Here is a 21,727-nt window from a genome sequence, read left to right as displayed (position 1 = left end):
AAAATAAAAAGGGTTGGGCATGTAGCTCAGTGTGAAGATCCTTGGTTCAAGCCTTAGTACTGCCAAAAATAAAAAATTCCTCAAGATTTCTTCCAGGGGTCCAAAATGCCAAAACTAAGTCATAAACCAAGCACAATGATGCATGTGTGTAGTGCCAAATACTGACCTCAGAGGCCAAGGCAGGAGCATCACTTGTGCCCAGGAGTCCAAGGCCAGATTGGTAATACAAGACCCCATTTAAAACAAAAACCACTAAGGTATTATTTGCCTCCGTCTTCCCTTCCCAGAGATTACTTCTGCCCCATGGTGCAAGAGCAACAGTGTTCACAGATCACCAGTGAAGCACTGGTGATGTAGGCCTGTAATCCCAGCACCCTAGGAGGGTAAGGCAGGAGTACTGCAAATTCCAGCCCAGCCCTGTTTCAAAACAAAACAATATAAGGCTGCAGATATAAGTATATAGCTCAGTGTGAAGATTCTGGGTTCAATTCCCATTAATGAAAAAAAAAATAAATAAAAATGTTAGAACCTTCAAGGGCATGGTGGTATGGTCATACCTGTAATCTCAGCTACTTGAGAGACTGATGCAGAAGATTGAAAATTGAAAGGCCAGCCTGAACAATTTAGAGACCCTGTCTCAAGAATAAAAATATAAAAAAGGGCTGGGAAGAGCTGGGGATGTGGTCCTGAATTCGATGTCCAGTACCATTAAAGTGGGGGAGGGTGGCTGGAATGTGGGGATGTAGCTCAGTAATCCGGAGGTTCAAGCCTCAGTAATGAAGATTAAGAAAACCTGGAACCTAAGTATAAATCTAGGCAACAGCCGTAAGCTGTACTAAGAAGCCCCTGAATTCTTCACTGCCACATAGCAGAGTACAAAAACTTCCACCTTAAAAACGTTTCAATGCAGGAGGATCACCCCAAGTTCAGACCAGCCTGGACTACAGTGAGTTTGAGGCCAGCCTGAACTGCCTGAGACCCCCATCTCCAAAATAAATAAATAAGAAGTACTTGAAAGCATTTGTGCATACTAAAGTGAAGGCCAAGTTAAAGGAAAAACCCTCCTGATTACTATTAGCTTTTCCTCCCATGGAACACCATTTCTTATTTTTTCCAAAGAACAAAAGACAAGATATGCCTACTAAAATCTGATACAAAAAATTAGAATTTTGTTTTTTTAGGGTTTTTTCGGTTTTGTTTTGTTTTTCTTTTTAGAGTCAAAGTCTCGCACTATGTAGTCTGGGCTGGCTTTGAACTCCCGGTGATCCTCCTACCTCAGCCTCCCAAGTGCCAGGACTACAGATATACACAACCACACCTCGCAAAAATTAGAATTTTGTAAACCTATGTTTGACACTATAAGCGCAACACCTTTTTTATTTTTTTGTACTGGAGACTGAACCCAAGGCCTTTGTACTGATACATACCGAGCCCTTTTTATTTATTTTGAGACTGGGTCTTGTTAAACTGCCCAGGCTGAGCTTTAACTTGTGATTCTCCTGCCTCAGCCTCCCAGAAAGTTAAGATTAAAGGTGTGTGCCACCATGCCACCAGGCAGGCTAGCTTTCCAATTTGTGGACTTATCTGATAAAATGGGTATCAACAGTAACAACTATATAATTAAATGTCAACATGTAGGAGACCTGCATACTTGAGAAACCAATAACTTCCAAATAATCAATGTTATGATGCTATAAAAGCATGCATGAGTAAGGATACAAAGTTTGAGATGGACCAGTGATCTTTTCTCCTCCAGTCTCTTCATTAGAAAATAAATATTAGTACTAGTACACTTTACTTCCTATACTGTCACCACATATTACAATAAATTAATACTGAGAGAAGAGACCACCCCTCCATATGGAGCTGGGCAACTAGGGGTTGTGTTATTAGACTACTATAAGTTAACTAACCGTGTTACTAGGAAACTATGCATTAACTAGGTAACTATGTTCTTTGTAAAATGTACCTGAGTAGCCATGACAACACGTTCTGTAATCTGTCACCAAAGAAGCATAACGGACTTAGTCCTGCCAGAACAATTTGTCCTCCTCTTCTCTACTGCACTGTTTTATGTAAATCCTGCTTGTTCTATTCCCTGGGAAACTCCAGTGGAATTAAGCTTTGTAGATGTTGAAAGGGGGAAAAAAAGGTATATAAGAAAGTGCAAACTTCTATTCAAGGGTCTTAAGACAGACAGAAGTCACTCGCTGAGCCACCAGCATCATTAAAAGCTGCTTTTTCTCCTATCTTTGTGTTCAAGAGTTGCCAGGGAAAGGTAGGGGAAAGGAAAAAAGGGAAAAGAAAAATATGAGAAAACAACAACAAAAAAAATGCAAACAAAGTCTTTGTAAATAGGGAACAGTGGAGGGAGTTAAGGGAGGAATGGGGAAAAAGAACCAAGATATGTCATGTAAAGGTACAAGATCTAAATGATAAATGTAACTGTACTGTATACTTAAAAAGTATACAGTATATAATAAATTCTATGAGGAGGAAAAAAAAGAACTGCACGTCCGAGGTCCTCATTTTCCTGCTACATTTGGTGAGTTGGCCAGGAAGCCCTGGGTCCTGGCAGTCACTCTTGGCTGACTGCCTCCCCCACAGGCAGGGCAGAAGCTCCACTGGCAGGACAAGGAGCTCCCGCTGAGCACACACCAACGGAATATTTCCTGTTGTGTGGGGAGTACAACCCACTGAGATACCCTGGTTGGCTGCCTGGAGAAGGCTCACACAGAGGTAATGGCAGACATCTGAATCATGATAAGGATGAGGGGCCCTCCTTTGAGGAGATTCAAGGAGAAGTCTCCAAAAGAGGACTGACTGATCACCCTCTGCATTCCCATACTAGCTGTGGAACTGAATGAAACCAGAACACTCTAGGCTGCCAGAAGGTGGGTTTGGCCATAGCTGTTGGTGGGTGGGAGTATTAGTTTGATTGAATCTGTGAGAGCTTATGTGTAAATGAGATGGACATTGCATCCCCGACTCCCATTCAAGGTGCACAGAACCAAGTGTGGAGTCCCGAACCACAAGTACAAGGCCACCTCATACTGCTTAGGGCAGCACTGCAGTGACAGCCAGGATCACTAGCCTGCCAATGCTGAGGGGCCTGAAATATCTCTGTGAGGAGACTAGCCAGTGACTAGTGAAGAGATTGATGTCTTCTTCGCTGTTCATTTCTGTGGAAGAAAAACTATGGGCAGGAACCATATTGTAAAAACACTACTTGCTGGGGATTTAGCCCGGTGGCAAGTGCAAGCTAAGTGCAAGTCCTGAGTTTGATAACCAGTACTGCAAAAACAAAAACACTCTTTTAGTGACCATGATTAAAAAAAAAGAAACAAACACACACCTTAAGAAGATTTGCTGGGACCAGGGATTTAGCTCAGTAGTGCTGCACCTGCCTGGCAAGCGTGAGGTCCTGAGTTTGATCCCCAGTACCAAAAAAAAAAAAAAGAAGGGATTTACTGGAGATTATGGTCAGAAACTTATTCCAGGGAAACTCAAAACCCTTTTGAGATAGAATGGCCATCCTTTCAGGTTGGATGGCCCCAAGGCTCATTTAAAAAAAAAAAAAAAAAAAATCAGTCCAGAAAGTGAGATAGGTTATTGGGTTATAACAGAAAGCTCCAGAACCCACATCAGTTCCCTTATGTAGATTCAGAGTTATAGTTAGTTGTTTGTCTACCCCTTTGGCTGAGGAAACCCCTTTCCCGAGTGCTGGTCACCACAACGGCCCATCCAAACAGGCAAAAACCTGCCAAAACTCTGCCCATTGGTGGTGGTGGTGGGAAAGCAATCCAGATGATTTGGCCTTAGATGTATGCCTCCCCATTACAGACAACAGATACAGGACCTTCAGCACCTCCAGAGTCAGGCCCTTCTGTTCAGGGATGGCCCCATGCCAGCTGCACCCTCAGAATCCCTCTTCCCATTTTTGACTCCACCACATACCTGGTCTGACCTCCGGTTTGGCCCCAAATTCCCAGTGCCTACTGCATCCCCCACTTCTTTCATGAGGCCTCATCAGACTGAAACTCCCCAGACCTAATTGATATGGGAACAAACAAACCATCTGGTTGTGATACTGCCCACTGGGCCTCTCAGCCATAAGACAACTGACATCAAGGGGGCCACAAGACATACTAAGAAATAAGCCTTTTGCCAGCCATGGACTTGCAAAACAGGGGGCCACAAGGTGGTCCATCAGTTCTTGTACATGCCCGAATGTCCAGCTCTCCTCTTAGGGAGGGATTTATTGGGCAGGTTAAGGGCCAAAATTGATTTCATGGACAGAAAAATACACTTTAAACTGCCACCTCCACAGTTGATCCTGGTCCTAACTGTCTGAGGAAATAAAATAGAGACTCCATAACTGGCCGATTCAGGTGACCCCAAAGGAGTATTCGGATTCAATCTAAAATTGACCCCCTGGGGCCGGGGATTTAACTCAGTGGTTTTGCCACCCGCTTTGCAAGCGCAAGGGTCTGAGTCCCATCCCCAGTACCAAAATAAAGTAAAATAAAATTGGGCCCAGATGTAAAAAGACAATCCACCCAGCCTGGTGACAGACCAACTTCCCCCCATCAAAATAAAACCCAAGACCCAAAGACAATTGCAAGAGTTCTTGAGAACATCAGGCTTTTATAAGATATGGATTCCAAACTGCTCCAACATAGCTGAGCCGCTCTATAAAGCCACAAGGGGAGGGGGGTAAGCCTGAAAACAAACAAACCAAAAAAAAAAAAAAAAAAAAAAAAAAAAAAAAAAAAAGCTTCAGAAAGCTCTTGCACTAGGTCTCTCTGACCTAAACGAACAAGCCTTTCACCCTCTATTATAAACAAACAAAAGATCACAGTGGGGATGCTAGTCCAGACCCTTGGTTCCTGGGAAAGACTGGTGGCTTATTTTTCCATACAACTAGACAGGAGTTACACACAGGTAGCCTCCTTTCCTGAGGGCTTTGGCTGCAATGGCTCTTTTGACCAAAGAGGCTGACAGATTCTAAGCCACACTCTACGAATGTGAGTCCCACACACTGTAATCACCCTTGTAAATGCTAATGGCCATCACTGGCTCACCAATTTGCATCTGACCCAATACCAAATTTTGCACTGTAAAAACCCTTGAATCATAGTGAAAGTCTTTAACAACCTAAACCTAGCTACCCTCCTTCCCCAACTAGAAGGGTCCATGCGTAATTGTGAAGAAGCCACAGAACAGGTTTTACTTCAGCTGGCCAGATCTGTGAGACCAACCTCTCCAACCACCTAACTTAAGTTCTTTATGGACAAAAGTAACCACATAGCTGAGCCTGGAAAATGGAGGGCCAGCTACACAGTTGTGCTCTCTTCAAAAAAAAAAAGAAAGAAAGAAAAAGCTTACTTACGACAGGGGACAAAATGATAATCCCCAAAATATACTTTGGTTCTTAGAAGCTGTATGGCTTCCCAAGGAGATCACAGCTGTCCACTACAGGGGACATCAAAAAAGATCTGAAAAACAGACAGACAACGACAAAGCCAACCAAGAAGCCCAGGTCACAAGTTTAAGGTCAAATGCTACACTTCCTCCCTTGATCTCTTAGGGAAAAATTAAAAAACAAAAACAAAACCATATATATATTTATCATGAGCTCCAATATGTGGCCAAAGGAGAAACCAAAGAAAGAAAGATGGTGCTGGTTTCCAGATGGCCAAATTGTAGTACCATACCATGTGGGGCCTCAATTAATACAAGCTACACGAGACTACTCACCTAGAAAAAAAAAATAGAGGCTCTACTTTTATATCCTCCATTGACAGCCCTGACCAAATAAACTGTCCAGTGGTACATGACTTGCACTCAACATAATCCAAAAGACAACAGCAGGCATCCCAGCAGGGGTCCAGATGGTAGGGATATCTTTTAAAGATATCCAGGTTGACTTCACAAAACTGCCCAAGTGTGGAGAATTCCATTACTTCTTGGTTATGGTCTGCACTTAATCCAACTGGGTACAGGCTTTTCCTTGTTGGACAGAAAAAGTCCAAAAAGTGACATAAAGGGCCGGAGATTTAGCTCAGTGATTCTGGTGCTTGCCTCACAAGTACAAGGACCTGAGTTCGATCCCCAGTACCAAAAAAAAAAAAACAACAAAAAACAAAAAACAACAACAAAAAGTGACACAGAAATTGCTATAAGAAATGATTCCTTGCTATGGGCTTCCACTGAACACAGGATTAGACAATGGTTTTGTTTTTGTGGCAGCAGTGGCCCAAGAAGTGACAAAGATATTGGGGATTAATTAAAATTTACATACAGCCTATTGGCCCTAGAGCTCAGGAAAGGTAAAGAGGATAAATAAAACCCTGAAAGTGAGGTTAAAAAAACTTTGCCAAGAGCCTGGGCTCACCTGGGTCTGGGCCTTACACATTGTACTTCCCCCAAAACGTTACACTCCCAAGAGACCAGGCTTACACTCTATGAGCTTGTTTGCCAGGCCACCCCGTCTTGAGAGGACTAACACTCCCTATTGGAAAAGTCACCTTAGAAAAGTGTTCGATCTAGGAAAGGTCTCCCAAAAGATAGCCTCTTGGGCCTTAGAAAGGGTCCCTGTTAGTTTCTAGTCCACTCTACCCCTTCTCTCCAAGAGATTCAGTTTGAGTGCTGGGAAGCAATTTAGCTCAGTGGTGCCACAAGGTCCCAAGTTCGATCCCCAGTACCAAAAACAAACAAAAAAACTACAACAAGATAGCCCCCTCCGGACCTTGCACTTTCGAGGCTGGCAACAGCATCTACTGAGCTAAATCCCCAGTCCAGCAACAAGATAGCCTTGAGCCCAAATGGAAGGGTCCACTGACAGTCATTTTGACCACTCCCACAGTAGTCCAAGTGGAAGGAGTCCCCATGTGGAACCACCAGTCACATAAAAAACTCTGTGACACCACAGTGTAAGTGTTCCAGAGACCCTCATCATGGCACCAAGATCATCCTGACTCAGAGGGGAACCAGAGCAGTCATCAAAAGACATAGGCCCTGCTCTAGTCACTCCAGGGGTGGATTAGTCTACAAACAACAGTAGCCTGAGGATGTCATTAAGAACAGGACTAAATACCTTTGTTTCTACCTGTGATGAACTGTCATCCCTTGCTTTTAATTGTATTAGGATTTCTTTCCCTGCTTTTTGCAATAGCCTTTGCTGAGACTGCCCCACCTGACTGGAAATGGGGTAAAAGGTGTTAAGCCCTCGCATTCCTTTTGTAGGTACGATGTTTTACTGGTATTGGTTGCTTTTATTAAGGGGTCTCATCTCCTCTATTCCAGGAGTGACAATGAGGGAGTAATTCCCACAGGGACAACCAAAAACTGTGACCCCTGCCTTTGTGTCACTAGGATAGGAACTTCTGTTATGACTGTTTTCCTTTTCCATTATTTACTATGTTTATAAAAGAGAAGTCATAAAAACCTGCACCCATAATTTGACTACATGTAAGATCTGTAAGCCTAAGGATGGTACCCCACCCATTTGCTGTAACTCAAGAGAAAAAAAGCATCTGAGAGTTTAAAATCCTGATGTGTCTCACCAGAGAGAAATTAGGACTTTGCGGGGGGCTGGGGATCCAACTTGGGCCCTTGCACTTGCAAGGCAGGCGGCAGAACCACTGAGCTAAGTCCTTGGCCCCCAAATTAGGACTCTTGATAAACAAAACCACAAAATTAAGGCTTGGGGAGCTAATAATTTTATTTTGTATAGCTATCAATTCTGCCTTTAAAGTTAATCAAATGTTCTTCCCTGGTCCAGGGATTTAGCTCAGTGGTGCCTCCATTTGACTCGAAAGTGAATGGTACCGAGTTCCAGTACAGGTACCACCCCCTCCAAATGTTCCTACCTAAATATGGGGAGATCCAGTTTTCTTACACACCATGTGAGGACATAAATTGGGGGAAAAAACCCAATGACAAATATATGTACATCTGGAAAAATAACCCACGGGACTGGTATAGAGATCCACCAACCGATGGTTGCCCCACTGGTCTTATGTATAATTGGCACCTGATAAAAGGGATCTCCTTTTAAAAAATGAAGATCCCCTGACACTTATGGGCTCAGGACATGTAATACAGTCACTATCAATATCACAGACCCCCCCAACACTCAAAATGGGAGGAAAACAAAGACCTTGGGACTACAGATAAATAGAAAATATTATGACCCCCGAGGATACAGATCTATATCAAGAGATATATCCATGACAATACGAGCCTTAAATTTCACGACTAAAAAATAGCCTCTTAGGGACAGGGATTTAGCTCAGTGGTGCCTGGCATGCCTTGAAAAGTGTGGTCCTGAGTTTGATCCCAGGTACCAAAAAGCAAAATCAATCTACAAAAGATTATATAATCATAGACATTGATATAAATGATAAAAGTTGATATAAAAGGTAGATATAAAATTGTATTTCATAGTTTATAAATATATTTTATAAAAATATAAAAAGTTGATATAAAAGGCTCCTCAATCAGAGCCTCAAAAGGAGGAATGAGAGAAGAGACCACCCCTCCACATGGAATTGGGCAACTATGGGTTTACTAGGTAACAATGCTCTTTGTAAAATATACCTGAGTAGCCATGACAACTTCTGTAATCTGTCATCAATGGAGTCAGAAAAGTCCTGCCAGAACTCTTTCCTCCCCCTTCTCCATTACTCTGCTTTGTGTAAATCCTGCTTGCTCTATTCCCAGGGAAACTCCAATGGAACCAAGCTTCATAAATGGTTTTTTTAAAAAAAAAAGTATATAAGAAAGCACAAACTTCTATTCAAGGCTCTCAAGACTGACAGTAGTCACTTGCTGAGCTGCCCGCATCATTTTTGCTCCTATCTCTGTGTTAAAGAGTCGTCTGTCCAAGGTCCTCACTGTTCCTACTTCAATATGATCAATTTTTTCTAAGCTGTGAATTTGGTTTCCTAAAAATTCTACTTGATCTTAGTTATCTAGGAGCCAGTTGGACACAAAGGTACAAAGTTCCACTTAAAGCATAAACAGTATGACTTCCCTTATTTGGGGCCCATATTTTGGAACACATAAATATCAAGATTTTTAGATTTTTAGATTTTACCCCAATTCATTTATTCATTCAAGCAGAAGCAGATACAACTTGCAGAGGGCCTACTATGTGCCAAGTAAACTAGATACAAAGGTTAAGACAAGACTATTTTACCATATCTAATAAAGACAAACAGCTAAAATAAAAAATGTTATGTGCTATAAATAGAAGTATCAAATAAGTGTTATGGAAGCTTACAAGGGAGAGAGTGCCAGGAAAGGCTTCCCAGAAGGTGATGCTTGAACTGAGAAAATGTTACAGAAAACATACCATGCTTACATGTTAATATTTAGACCATAGTTCTCTTCTGCTTTTATGTACTAGCTTGTGATTTTTGCTTTGTCATATAAACAAAGTGACAATCTGACTGATGTGAATAGACCAAAGTAGCAATAGTTAATTTCAATGAATGCTGAAGAATTAAAAAATTCATCAAAGCTGGTTGCTGTTGTGTATACCTGTAATCTCAGCACGCAGGATGCTGAGCCAGATGGATTGCCACAAATACGAGGCCAGCCTGGGCTACCTAGTGAGTTCAAGTACAGCCTGAATTACATAGAGAGACCCTGTCTCAAAAAAAAAAGAGTAATTTCATCAAAGTTGTTCCTACTACTTCCACACTGTCCAATCTCTAGCTGTGATTTTTTTTACTTTTTTGTTTTATTTATTCATTTTTTTAGAAGGGTTCAGGCATCTTTCCATATAGTCCAGGCTGGTCTAGAATTTCTGGGCTCAAGTGATCCTCCTTGCCTCGGTAGCAGGAGCTCACCAGTAGCTCCAAGTATAGTCATGTACCACTATGTACGACTTCGTTTTGCTTTTTAAATGTCCTTAATTCAACGAAGTATAACATCTGCCACCCAGTTAACAACTCTTTCTTTCAGAATTTCTAAAACCATCCCAGGGAATAATCACAGCTATTTTCTTTATTCCAGTTAATTTGACTTCTCCTGCGATACTTCACTTTGAATTGCATACTTCAGAGTCATCTTAAATTCCAAGGTACAACTACAAAGTGACTGCTGCCTAGCTTCCTAAATCCTTTTTCTTCTTTTTTTGGTACGGGGAATCAAACTCAGGGCCTCACATGTGCCAGGCAAGGGCGGTGCTGCTGAGCTACATCCCTGGCCCTAAATCTTTTTTTTTTTTTTTTTTAAGACAGGGCCTCGCTATTCAGGGCCTTGAACTCACAGCGATCCTCCTGCCTCAACCTCCCAAGTGCTGGAATCGCAGGGGTGACCTGCCATGTCCCTGCAGGCTTCCTAAAACTTGTGAATTTTTCTACTGTAATTATTCCAAGGTTGTGGTATCTCCCTAACTGCTGTTTCCTTTGAATCCCCAGTAGTTGACACAAGTCAATTTAGATTTAGAAGAATGGAATGACTTGTTGTGTTTTGGTAGCAAGGATGGAACGCGGGACCTCACGCTTATCAGACAGGCACTGTGCAGCTAAGCTACATCCCCGGCCCGGGAATAACTTTTATAGATTCATTTCCAATACATAATCCCGTGACGCTCTTCAATCAACTTTTAAGTTTAGTGCTTGAAGTCTAGGTTAGGATACCCCTAACGAATCGTCTATTTCACCAAAAAGATCGTAGCAACCAAATGCTACTCTACTTGTATCAAATGCTTCTGTACATCTCCCCCTCACCACTAACCAAAGAGAATACTCAATAACTGGAGGCTGGAGCGCACACGAAGGGTGGAGTAGAAGAAAATTTCTATACTGAGTCAGGAATTCTGGCTTTCGTTAACACAGTCTGAGCCACTGTATCTCAGTCTAAAAAACTTACATAGAAGACGGAATTAAATATTTTCTAACGTCCTCAAGGCTACAGTAATCCAATCTTTCTAATCTACCTTTATATGGAACATGTGGAATACCAGAAAAGAACTCTTCACCCACTTGAACCGTCCCTAATTCTCAAATAGCCTTCACAAGCTAACGAACTTCCGACTCATCCACCCCAACCCTAAGACTTCCCGCACATGCTCCACGAGAAAGTACAGACAAATAAAGCTCATCGAATATCAGGGTCAAGGAAGTCGGGGGAGACCCCACCAGCATCTCTAGGCGCTGCCCTCACACAAAAAGGAGCCACGGGATGTTAATCACCGCCCAGAGAATGAATGAGGACGACCACGGAAATTTAAGTCCCCTCTGCGTGGGCTGCCACGGGAGATCCCGGGCCTACATCCACCGGTGCCGATTCCCTCCGACCGCCTGGAGAGCAGGGCCACCGGGCTAAAGGTCGCGGGCCCCGCCCCCTCGCTCAGGATGCAGGCTGGGGCGGGAGACTTCGGAGCCGAGAGGGCCCGGGAAGCCTCGCGCACCCTCCCGCCCGAAGGGGAGGAGGAGCCTGCCAATCCGGGCTCACCGCCGCTCCAGTTCCCGACTTACCGCGGTGCGTTGGGGAAGGTGGAGTGTCCAGAGTAAGGGTTCAGATCAGTCCGCCACTCGCTGCTCATAGAGCAGCGCGCGGCCACCAAGAAACCGTCGCCGCCGCCACCGCTACCGACCGCTGCTTCGGGCGCAGAGCGCAGAGGGCCCGACTGCGTCACACGCTGCCCGCCGTCAGAGGCTCGCTCAAAATGCTCCGCCCTCTGCGCGTGCCTATTGGTAGATCAAGCTGCCACTCGGAGTCCTCCCCATTACTCATTGGGCAGCGAGTCTTTTGAAACCGAACGTAAGGAAGGTCTTTGCCAGGAGAGAAGGGGAAGAGGAGGGGCGTAACGAGTCAGGGGTAGGAAAAAAGGGAGAAATGGTGGGTGGGACATGGAAGCCCACCTCCCTGCCGTGGCGGTTGGCTGGAAGAGGGTCGTGACGTCACAGAGGGCTCTCGAAGAGGGCTGCTGAGTGGCTATATTGGTGTGTACTGGGCGGGATGGAGGAGAAGAGTGGTGACGCCATACTGAGGCTCCGCCCCCTTCCTTGGAGCGGAGAGATTCGGGCTGCAGAAGCTCGGGCCAATCAGAAGGCTGGCCTCGGAATGGCATGGTAACTATTCTACCCTTCCCTTGCCTTGGTCCGCGAGGGTTGATGGGAAGACTTTTTCTTCCGCACCCAGCCCTCACTTCCAGGACAGGACACGTGCAGAGTTGAAGGGCCTTCCGGGAGGCGAGTCGGTCCGCATAGGGTGTCTGGGGCTGCTTTGAGGCCTAGAGGCCTAAGCTGTTTCTCTCCTGACCCATGCTATCCCCAGGACATCCCTTACCACTCTGATCTTTAAGATACTCATGAATATTATATGGGCATCCTAAGAGAATGGTTCGCTTTGGGACTGATGAAAATGAGGATTTTGAGGCCGGGCATGGCGGTGCACCCCTATAATCCCAGCACTTGGGAGACTAAGGCAGGAAGAGCCAACCGCGAGTTCGAGGTCAGCCTGAACAATATAGCTGGACCCTATCAAAAAAATAAAACACACCTGTTATCCCCACACTCTGGAGGCAGAGGCAGGAGAATTGCCATAATTTCGAGGCCAGCCTGGGCTGCATAGTGAGACCCCATCTCAAAAAAAAAAAAAAGACTTTTGGGACATCTTTCCCAGTTGCTCCTTTAAATGTTTCTGTGGGATACAATTGCCAACCAACCTGTGAGCTAGCTGGGCTAATGGTTAGGCAGGCCTCTGTTAGGGCCTTGCCACTTTGTATCCTATGATTTATATTTTCTCTTTCTGTGCTATCCCCCTCACTGTTGGAGGTCAGAGCTATATTTGCATTCTCTTAGTGTCCCTTTCTTCCTGGGCCCTGGGCCCTATATCAACGCGGAATCCTCGTTTTACAAGCTGAGAGTGAGGGGGAATAATGTTGTAGAACCTAATAGTGTGTGTGTGTGTGCGCGTGTAGCGGGAATTGAACTTGGGTCCTCATGCTTGCAAGGCAGGCAGCGGCACCGCTGAGCTAAATCCCCGGCCCCTAGAAGCTAAATATCTTTTAGTGACTGAAGGTCTCAGAAAACGAAGTGTATGTATATTATCTTTACCTTTCCTCTACCACCTCCTCTTGGGATATCAGTACAAAGCTGAAATGAGATTTGCCCAAAACTTAGATGAATTGCTTGAAGTTTTCAGTGATAGAAAGGAATTAAAGACTATTGACCCTTTGTTAAAAAATAAAATAAAATAAAAATAAAAAATAAGGCCGGGGATTTAGCTCAGTGGTTCTACCGCCTGCCTCGCAAACTCAAGGACCCGAGTTCGATCCCCGGTACCAAAAAAAAAAAAAGGTGATGTGTGCCAGGCATGGTGGTACATACCTGTAATCCCAGCACTTAGGAGGCTGAGGCCAAAGGATCAAAAAGTTCAAAGCCAGCCCGGGCAATTTACAAGAACCTATCTCAAAATAAAATTAAAAAGATCTGGGAACCAACTCAGTGATAGAGCTCTTCACAGATGCAAGATGCTGGTTTCAATTCTCAGTGGTCAGAAAAAAAAAAAAAAAAAGTGGTTGTGAGGATGGAATAAGGTGGTGGAGGAAATTTTACATTTTAGGTGTTCAGTAGATGCTTGAATAAAGAAAAATGTTGACATATGGGTGGCCAAATAGTAAGTTAGTAAAACTCCTCTTTCCAAACATCTCTGCTTTCCCACCATTCTTCTCTGCCCTTGCTCTGGATCAAAAAGTCACTAGCTTTACCTGGAAAATTAGAGTACATTAGCTTCCTCAGTGCTCTCCTCAACTGTGATTTCTTGTTCTTTAATCTTCAAACCCAAATATGTTTAAGCTTTTACTCTATTTATTTCAATGTCCCTAAGGCCAGGCACCATAGTAGGTGAACTTGAGGTGATTGATACATAAATGAGTGAATTGTTTTATTTTGCAGTACTGAGGATTAAACCCAGGGCCTTTGAGTATGGTAGGCAAGTGTTTTACTATTGAGTTACACCCTTCCTTGCCTTTGGTGCCAGTGATTGAGCCCAGGGCCTTCACCCTGAGCTACATCCCCATTCCATTTTTATTTTGAGACTTGATCTCACTAAGTTTCCCATTGCTGCGTTGAAACTGTTTCTGTTTCTTTGAGACAAAGTCTTGCCATGTAGTTCAGGCTGTCCTTGAACTCAAGGCAATCCATCTGCCTCAGGCTTCCAAGTGTTGGGATTACGGATGAATGCAAGCCCTGGGTATAAATCTAGATCCAACTATGCCTTAGTTTTATGAACTTGGGCAAATTTTCTAACCTCTCTGAACCTCCTGTAAAGTAGAAATAACAATTTTGCTTGTCTCAGGGTTGAGAGGCTGAGGTGGGAGATTCAAGTTTTAGGCCAGGCTGGGGAACTTGATGAAACTCTGTCTCAAAAGGTAAAAGAGGTAGAGATGTAGCTTAATGGTAGAGTACCTGCCTAGCACAGGTTCACTCTCCAGTATGAGAAAAAAACAAATATAATGCATGTACATATAAAGTGTTTGTCATGGTATTTGGTACACAGTAAATCCTCAATAGTTGATAATGTTTTTATTCTTTAAAATTACCCCTGCTCTTGGGCCAGGGATTTTGCTCAGAGGCAGCATGCCTGCCTGGCAAGCATGAGGTCCTGAGTTCAATCTTTGGTACAAAAAAGAAAAAAAAAGCCCCAGGCAAGTGTGGTGGCACACACGTCATCCCAGCACTGGGGAGGCTGAAGCAAGAAGGACCGTCATGAGTTCAATGCCAGCCTGAACTATATAGCAAGACTCTCTTGAAACACAAAAATAACAGCAACAACAAAGTCAAAATTTAAACAGCGTACCACAGAATTCCCTTTCTAAGTATTGTAAAACATGGGTTCTGACACAGAAAAGTGGCTAAGAAAGAAATTGTGAAGCCAAGCATGCTTCTAGGTGGGCATGCCTGTAATTTCAGCACTTTGGGAGGCTGAGACAGAAGAATTGCAAATCTGAGCCCACCCTGTGCAATTAGTGAGACTCTGTCTTAAAATAAAAAATAAAAGGGCTGATTTGGCAACCTATTCACTACCCTTCCTGTCTCCCAGGAGCTATTCCTATTCCCATTACTTTTCTCCAGTAAGTTTTTCTACTCCTAACCTCTGTTCCTTCGAATTAATTCTTCAACTTCAGGGAACAGAAACTCAGCACATCAGACATCTAGCAGGTTGGGCATTACATTTATTTCCCCCATATCATTCAGAGATCCTATATCACAGGCATGGCTAGAATTTATAACTACCTTCTTCTGCTACCCCTTCTAGATTCTTTTCATCTTTAGCAAGCACCTCAGCAGGTCTTGGTTCTTTTCTTGGTAGTGTAGTGTCATCTCTTCCTGCAGGTAGGGAGAAGACAGGATGGAGGCTTCGCTGAGCAATATTAAAAATTGATTTAAAACATAAAAGGGCTGGCATGTAGTATAATGCAAAAGCCTTAGGTTCAATCTGTAGTGTATGGGGGGAGGTGCCTTCAATGAGTAAGCTGTGTGTATATTCAGTACAGGATACTGGGATGTCTGCAGGAACCGAGACCCGTAAGCAGTGCGTACTTGTGGTAAGACTAGAGCAGGACACACTGGATGAGGAATGAATGGGCTCAGAGCTAGATATCCTGTGGCCAAAGTGATTTCCAAAGACCTTGTGTTAACTTCTGCAGGGAATGTGATCTGAGTGCATCATTCCCAAGGACATCTTTAGATTCCTACTTTAATTCTCATAACATCTGTTTGGATTATCATCATCTTCCTTCTTCAACTCTAAAGACAAGAGTTGGAGACATGCTCACAAAAACTTGCTGAGCAGATTTTGTCTTGGATGCAGGGCATGGTGGCATATGCCCATAATGGCAGCCCTCAGGAGGCTGAGGGAGGAGGGACTGCTGTGAGTTCAAGATCAGAAAAGAAAAAAAAAAAAAAAAGGGAGAGAAAAGAAACTGTAGACCTGGGCTGGGGATTTGGCTCAGTGGTTCTGCCACCTGTTTCACAAGTGCAAGGACCTGAGTTCTATCCCCGGTACCAAAAAAAAAAGAAAAGAATCTCTAGACCCATTAAGACCCATTAGCAGTCACTCTGTAATCCCTTCCACTCCTCCTAGCCCCAGCAACCACTTCTTAATCTTTTCTGTATGAATTTGCCTGTTGTGAACACTTCATTAAACAAAAGAATCTCAAAATATGTGGGCTTTGTACTTGGCTTCTTTTCTCCTTCTCTCTCTCTCTCTCTCTCTCTCTCTCTGTCCCTTTCTCCCTCTCTCCCTCTCTCCTTCTCCCTCCCTCCCTTCCTCCCCCCCCTCTCTCCCTCTCTCTCTCTCTCTCTCTTCTTTTCTATATAGTATGTAGTTCAGACCGGTCCCAAACTTACTATGTAGCCCAGGCTGATCCCTAACTTGCAGCAATCCTCCTGCCTCAGCCTGCTGAGTGCTAGGAGTACAGGCATTTTGCCACCATGCCCAGCTATCTTCTTTTACTTAGCAAAGTATTTTCAGGGGTCTTCTATGTGTATACCATGTATCGGTACTTCATTTCTTTTTATGATTGAGTAATATTCCATGTGTTGATATACCACTTTTGAGGGGGTACCGGGGATCAAACTCAGGGCCTTGTGCTTGCGAGGCAGGCAGTTGAATCCCTAGCCCCGTATACCACATTTTGTTTGTCCTTTAATTAATAGATTTGGGTTGTCTCCACTTTTCAGCTATTATGAAAAATGCTGTTATGAACTCTTGTGTACAAGGCTTTTGTAGAAATAGGTTTCTGAATTTTCAGTTCTCATTCTCTCACTTGCTCACTCTCTCTGTCTCTCTCAGGCAGGCCCTCACTATGTAGTCCAGGCTGGCTTTATACTTAATGGCAATCCTCCTGACTCAGCTTTCTGAGTGCTAAGATTACAAGGATGCCCAGTGACTTTTTTTTTTAAATACCGGGAATTGAACCCAGGCCTCATGACTGCTAGGCAAGCACTATACCACTGAACTATATCCCCAGCCTACAATTAACTATTTTAAAAATGAGCATCAATGGTGCCACTACCTGCCTCATAAGCACAAGGACCCGAGTTTGATCTCCAGTACCAAAAAAAATTAGGGAGGCTGATTCTTCGGGCCAGGGATTTAGCTCAGTGATTCCAATGCCTGAAGTGCAAGGACCTGAGTTCGATCCCTGGTACCAAACATAAATAAATAAATAAATAAATAAATAAATAAATAAATAAATAAATAATAAATAAAAAAAATGAACAATTTGAGGCTGAGGCAGGAAGAGTTCAAGTTTGCGTCTAGTCTTGGCAATTTAGCAACTTAGCAAGACTGTTTTAAATTAAAAAATAAAAAATGAGCTGGGGATGTAGTTCAGTGGGGGCCCTGAATTTGATCCTCAGTATCACAAGAAAAAAAAATGAATAAATAAATCAGTGGCATTTACTCTACAGTATTCACAACGTTCTGCAGTTCTACTTCTAAACATTTTCATCATTCCAAGCCAGTGAGGGCGATCCTTCTAGAGCTTTCAATGGTACAAACATCACACCGTGGCATGCATGCCATAGGTTCGCCACCACTGCTCTAAGCAAAACCTCTTATCCACCAAGCAATATCTCCCCATTCCCCTCTTCCTCCGGCCATTGATGACCACCAGTCATCTGTGTTCTGTCTCAGTGGATGTATTTACACCAGATAGTATATATGAAAGGAATCACAAAGAATATGGCCTTTTGTGCTTGGCTTCTTTCACTTAGCATGTTTTCAAAGTTCATCTGGCTTGTGGCATGTTCTGGTGCTTCATTACTTTTCACGGATGAATAGCATCCTGTCGTATGGATGTATTATAGTTTATCCATTGGCTGGACATTTTATGAGTATGGCTTCCATGAACATGTGTATGCACGTACCTGTTTGAGTATCTGTTTTCATTTCTTTGCGGTGTATACCTACAAGTGGAATTGCAGTCATGTGGTAACTTTATGTTTAACTTTTCTGGGACTTCCAAAGGACTTTCTTGCAGTTCTTAAAATTCTGTTCCATTTATCTAAATATTGCCCATCCTTCAAAAATCCTGTTCAATTGAGTCAATCCAACAAATATTTTCTGAGCTCCAACTGTATCTCTACCTGAAATAGGTGGACTTCACTTTGAAAGAACTCCCAGAGCTAGGTGTGGTGGTGCACACCTACAAACCAAAGAAAAACAGTACACCTCCCAGAATGGTGGGAAAGGGCACTCTGTTCCCTCTTGCATGGTGGCTTGCCCTCACCCTATAGTGTGAACTTCTTTTCCCACTTTTATTTGGCCTGAACTTGCTCTGTAGAGCCTGTTTGTCTTACCTATAATAAAACTTTGCTACCAAGAAAGAAGAAAGGAAGGAAGGAAAGAAAAAGAGAGAGCAAGAGAAAGAAAGAAAGAAAGAAAGAAAGAAAGAAAGAAAGAAAGAAAACCATTGAGCTAAAATTCACCTAGTCTTTTCTCATCTGCAAAATAGAGAGTTCCTGCTCCCTCCCTTCACTACCTCATAAGGACATGGGAAAGTGCTGTGCTGTGGATGAAAAATGTTTGTTATGTTTTGACTGCAACCATAATCAGGAAAAATATATAATCGAACTTGTGTTGCCTTGGGAAACTGGGAGCACTTCTTTGGTCCTCTAATGAAGCATACAGATGTGAAAGCAAACATTACTATTATTCTTATTCATAATACGGTCTTCTGTCATATTTGAGTTAAGCTGTTTGAATTACTTGCTTTTACATAGGAAAGAAGAAATATTAAGGATTAAAGTCTGTAATGTTTATTAGCTTATAATTAAAACTTCATTTAAGGAAAAAAAAGAAAACAAAAGAAAGAAAGAAGGAAAGAAAGAAGAGAAAGATAGGCAGGCAACAATTTTGCTCTATTGTGGCCAAAGTGATAATGAGGATCTGACAGAGTCATCTGATGCAGCCTGTGGAGTGGGGAGGTGGTCAGATCATGCAACCTGGGGAAGATGAGAAGAAAGTTAAGCAAACCTTCACAGAGGAGAGGATAGATAGGATGTAGTACAGAATGTAAAATGTGTGATTGCTGGAATAGAGGATGGTGACATTATGAAGGATGTTAAATACCACACTAAAGCATTTGCTCTTGATCCTAAAAGCTACGGAGAGTTGCTTAATAATTTATTTGCAACAAGGGAGGGGTGTGGTCAGATTGCATTTTAAGAGACACAATGTGGCTGTAACAGGGAGGATGAGGGAGAGACAAGAGGTGGAGGAGACCAGCTAAAGAGATTGCCCGTAGGAAGCTTTCCTTGACAACTGTATATCATATTTTCTTCCTTCCATCTGCACCCCGCTTCTGTACTGCCCCTATGCTTGTGGGGCAGAACATCCCTGGAAACAAAACTTCAGTTGGGTTAGGGATGTGTGATATGCGTGTGGAGACTGGAGAGTCACTGGCTGTGTGTGATATGTGTGTGGAAACTGGGGGTGCTATTGCAGTCCCAGGCTCTCTGGAGTATGTCCAGACACCAGCAAACCCACAAGGAGGGCAAGAGACACTAGAAGGCCTCAATAGCAGTACCAGCTTTCCCACACAGTGGGAAAATGCCAATTTAACAAACACTGAGTGACTACTGAATGAGAGGGAGAGTAGAGGCCTAAACTCCTACTCTACTTTTTTTTTTTTTTGGTACCAGGGATTGAACTTGGGACCTTGTGCTTTCGAGCTAAATCCCTGGCCACTGCTCTACTTCTTTATCTGTAAAATGGATTGAAATTTATTTCACTAGATTATTTTTGAGACAGGGCCCTGCTGTGTAGTCCAGGCTCTTTTTTTTTTTGGTACCGGGGATTGAACTTGGGACCTTGGTGCTTGCAAGGGCAGGCGGCGGAACCACTGAGCTAAATCCCCGGCCCCTATCTCACTAGATTATTAAAAATATCAAATAAGTCTCTGGCGCATAGTGAGAACCCACTTTACTTTTCCTCACATAAAACAAAATAGGTGAGTCTTTTAAACAGAAGAAACAATCAGAGTCATCAGCAGCTGAGGTCAGACTGTTCAGAGAAGGCTCAGTGAGGATGAATTCAAAATGTAGCCCATGGGCTGCAGATTTAGCTTAGTGGCATTATGCCTGCCTAAGATGCAGCCCACAAATGTAGTTGTGATAACCATCATGCATCGAGTACCTTCCACATGCCTGGCACACTGTAGTATTACCTCTAATTGTCACATCAACCCTATGCTGTGTATATTCCTAAAGCCAGTTTACAGATGAAGAGACCCAGAATCCAAGCCAAAAGGTGAACTGTCCACATGATCCCAATCACCAATTAAAGGCAAGGTGAGAACACCTCAAGGTTCAGGCATATGAAGTGGCCTAGAGGCAGAGAGAAGGGCTTTGGCCTTAAGGGATGATATTTAGGTCAAGGTAGGGAACAGACAAGATATCGAGATAGAGTACAAGACCAGGAGGAAGTACCCTAGCATAAAACTAGACAAAGAAGATACCATGAAGCCCTAATGCAGGAAATCCAAATCTAATTGCTGAAATTGGACAAAAGTAGTCCTCCTCCTCCACCTCCTCCTCTTCCTCCACCTCCTCCTTCTCCTCTTCTTCCTCCTTTCTTCCTTCTTCCCTCCCTGTTCCTCCTCTTCCTTCTTCTTCTTTTTGAGACGGGGTCTCGCTAGTAGTTCAGGCTGCCCTTGAACTTACTGTGTAGCCTAGACTGACTTTGAACTCAGGACAATTCTCCTGCCTCAGCCTCCCAAGGACTAAGATTATATGCATGCACTGGACAAAAGTAGTTCTAACATGGTTTTACTAATCTATTTGCTCTGAAACCATAAAGAACAGAATGGGAGAGAATTCAAAGTTTAAAAAAGTTTTTGGGTTAAATTCCCAGCCTTTCATTTTTTAAAATTTTGTGTCAGGGTTTTACTAAATCACTTAAGCTGCACAGGCTGGGTTCAAACTTGTGATCCCACTACCTCAGCCTCCCACAGTATGCTACCATGCCCAGCTATGAAAAGTAGTTTTTACAATAGGATCCTTTCCCTCCAAACTTGAGTCCCCAGAGAGTGAGTCTGTAATGTATGCCTCTGGGTCCCGCACCATTGCCCAGTAGCTGTCATAGAGAGGGCCTAGGCCAGAGATGGTGAACGTTTTAGGGCTTTCAGTGATACAAACAGCTCACTGTGGCACGCATGCTATAGGTTCACCACCACTGGCCTAGCTGAGTGAATGAACAAGATGGCATATGAAAGAGCTCTGGCAGACGAACAAATTCAAAACTCTTCCCCATTCTGCAAAGTGGCAGTTACAGCTACTTTATGAAGTTAACAGTATATAGCAACCAAGGGAATCAGGTTCATCCTTGAATCATTGGTCTGACATTTAGTAGCTACTTGCATAGGTAACGTTCTGTCTCTGTTTTCCATTGGTAAAGTGAGGATGCTGATGGTGTGTACTTCATAAGACTTTAACATGAGGATTAAATGAGAAAACATAAAAAATAGAAAAGTGCCTGGGAATGATGAGTGCGCAGAACGTGTTAATTTTTGCTGTGAGGATTTAATGGGCTGGATGTGACGGTATCTCTGTCTAGCTCAGAAGTCCTCTACCCTCTCCATATGATCTGCAAACCATCCCCCCATGAAATGCCAGCAGAAGGGATTTTTGGTCCCCTTACTCTCCATTGTTGGGGTAGGATGGTCTTTGTAAAGTGATCCAGGGTCCCCCTTTAT

General features: G+C 43.3%; 2 protein-coding genes across 6 annotated transcripts in view; one reads left to right on the top strand and one right to left on the bottom strand.

The window, feature by feature from the left end:
• Positions 1-11,763, bottom strand: part of Nup98 (nucleoporin 98 and 96 precursor) — a 105,497-nt gene extending 93,734 nt beyond the window's left edge. For all 5 annotated transcript variants that reach the window (XM_010603167.3, XM_010603171.3, XM_010603168.3 and 2 more), the window contains exon 1: positions 11,496-11,763. The gene's annotated coding sequence lies outside the window, so the exon portion shown is untranslated. The remainder of the gene's footprint in view (positions 1-11,495) is intronic.
• Positions 11,764-11,868: 105 nt separating this feature from the next.
• The window catches only part of Pgap2 (post-GPI attachment to proteins 2), a 37,864-nt gene continuing 28,005 nt past the window's right edge, over positions 11,869-21,727 (top strand). The window contains exon 1 of the mRNA XM_033764189.1: positions 11,869-12,092. The gene's annotated coding sequence lies outside the window, so the exon portion shown is untranslated. The remainder of the gene's footprint in view (positions 12,093-21,727) is intronic.

The sequence above is a fragment of the Fukomys damarensis genome, unplaced genomic scaffold (genome assembly GCF_012274545.1).
Source record: "Fukomys damarensis isolate Sample0158 unplaced genomic scaffold, DMR_v1.0_HiC HiC_scaffold_16, whole genome shotgun sequence".
Classification (NCBI taxonomy): domain Eukaryota; kingdom Metazoa; phylum Chordata; class Mammalia; order Rodentia; family Bathyergidae; genus Fukomys; species Fukomys damarensis.
The sequence above is the reverse complement of the archived record's forward strand: the minus strand, read 5'-3'. Positions and strand labels throughout refer to the sequence as shown.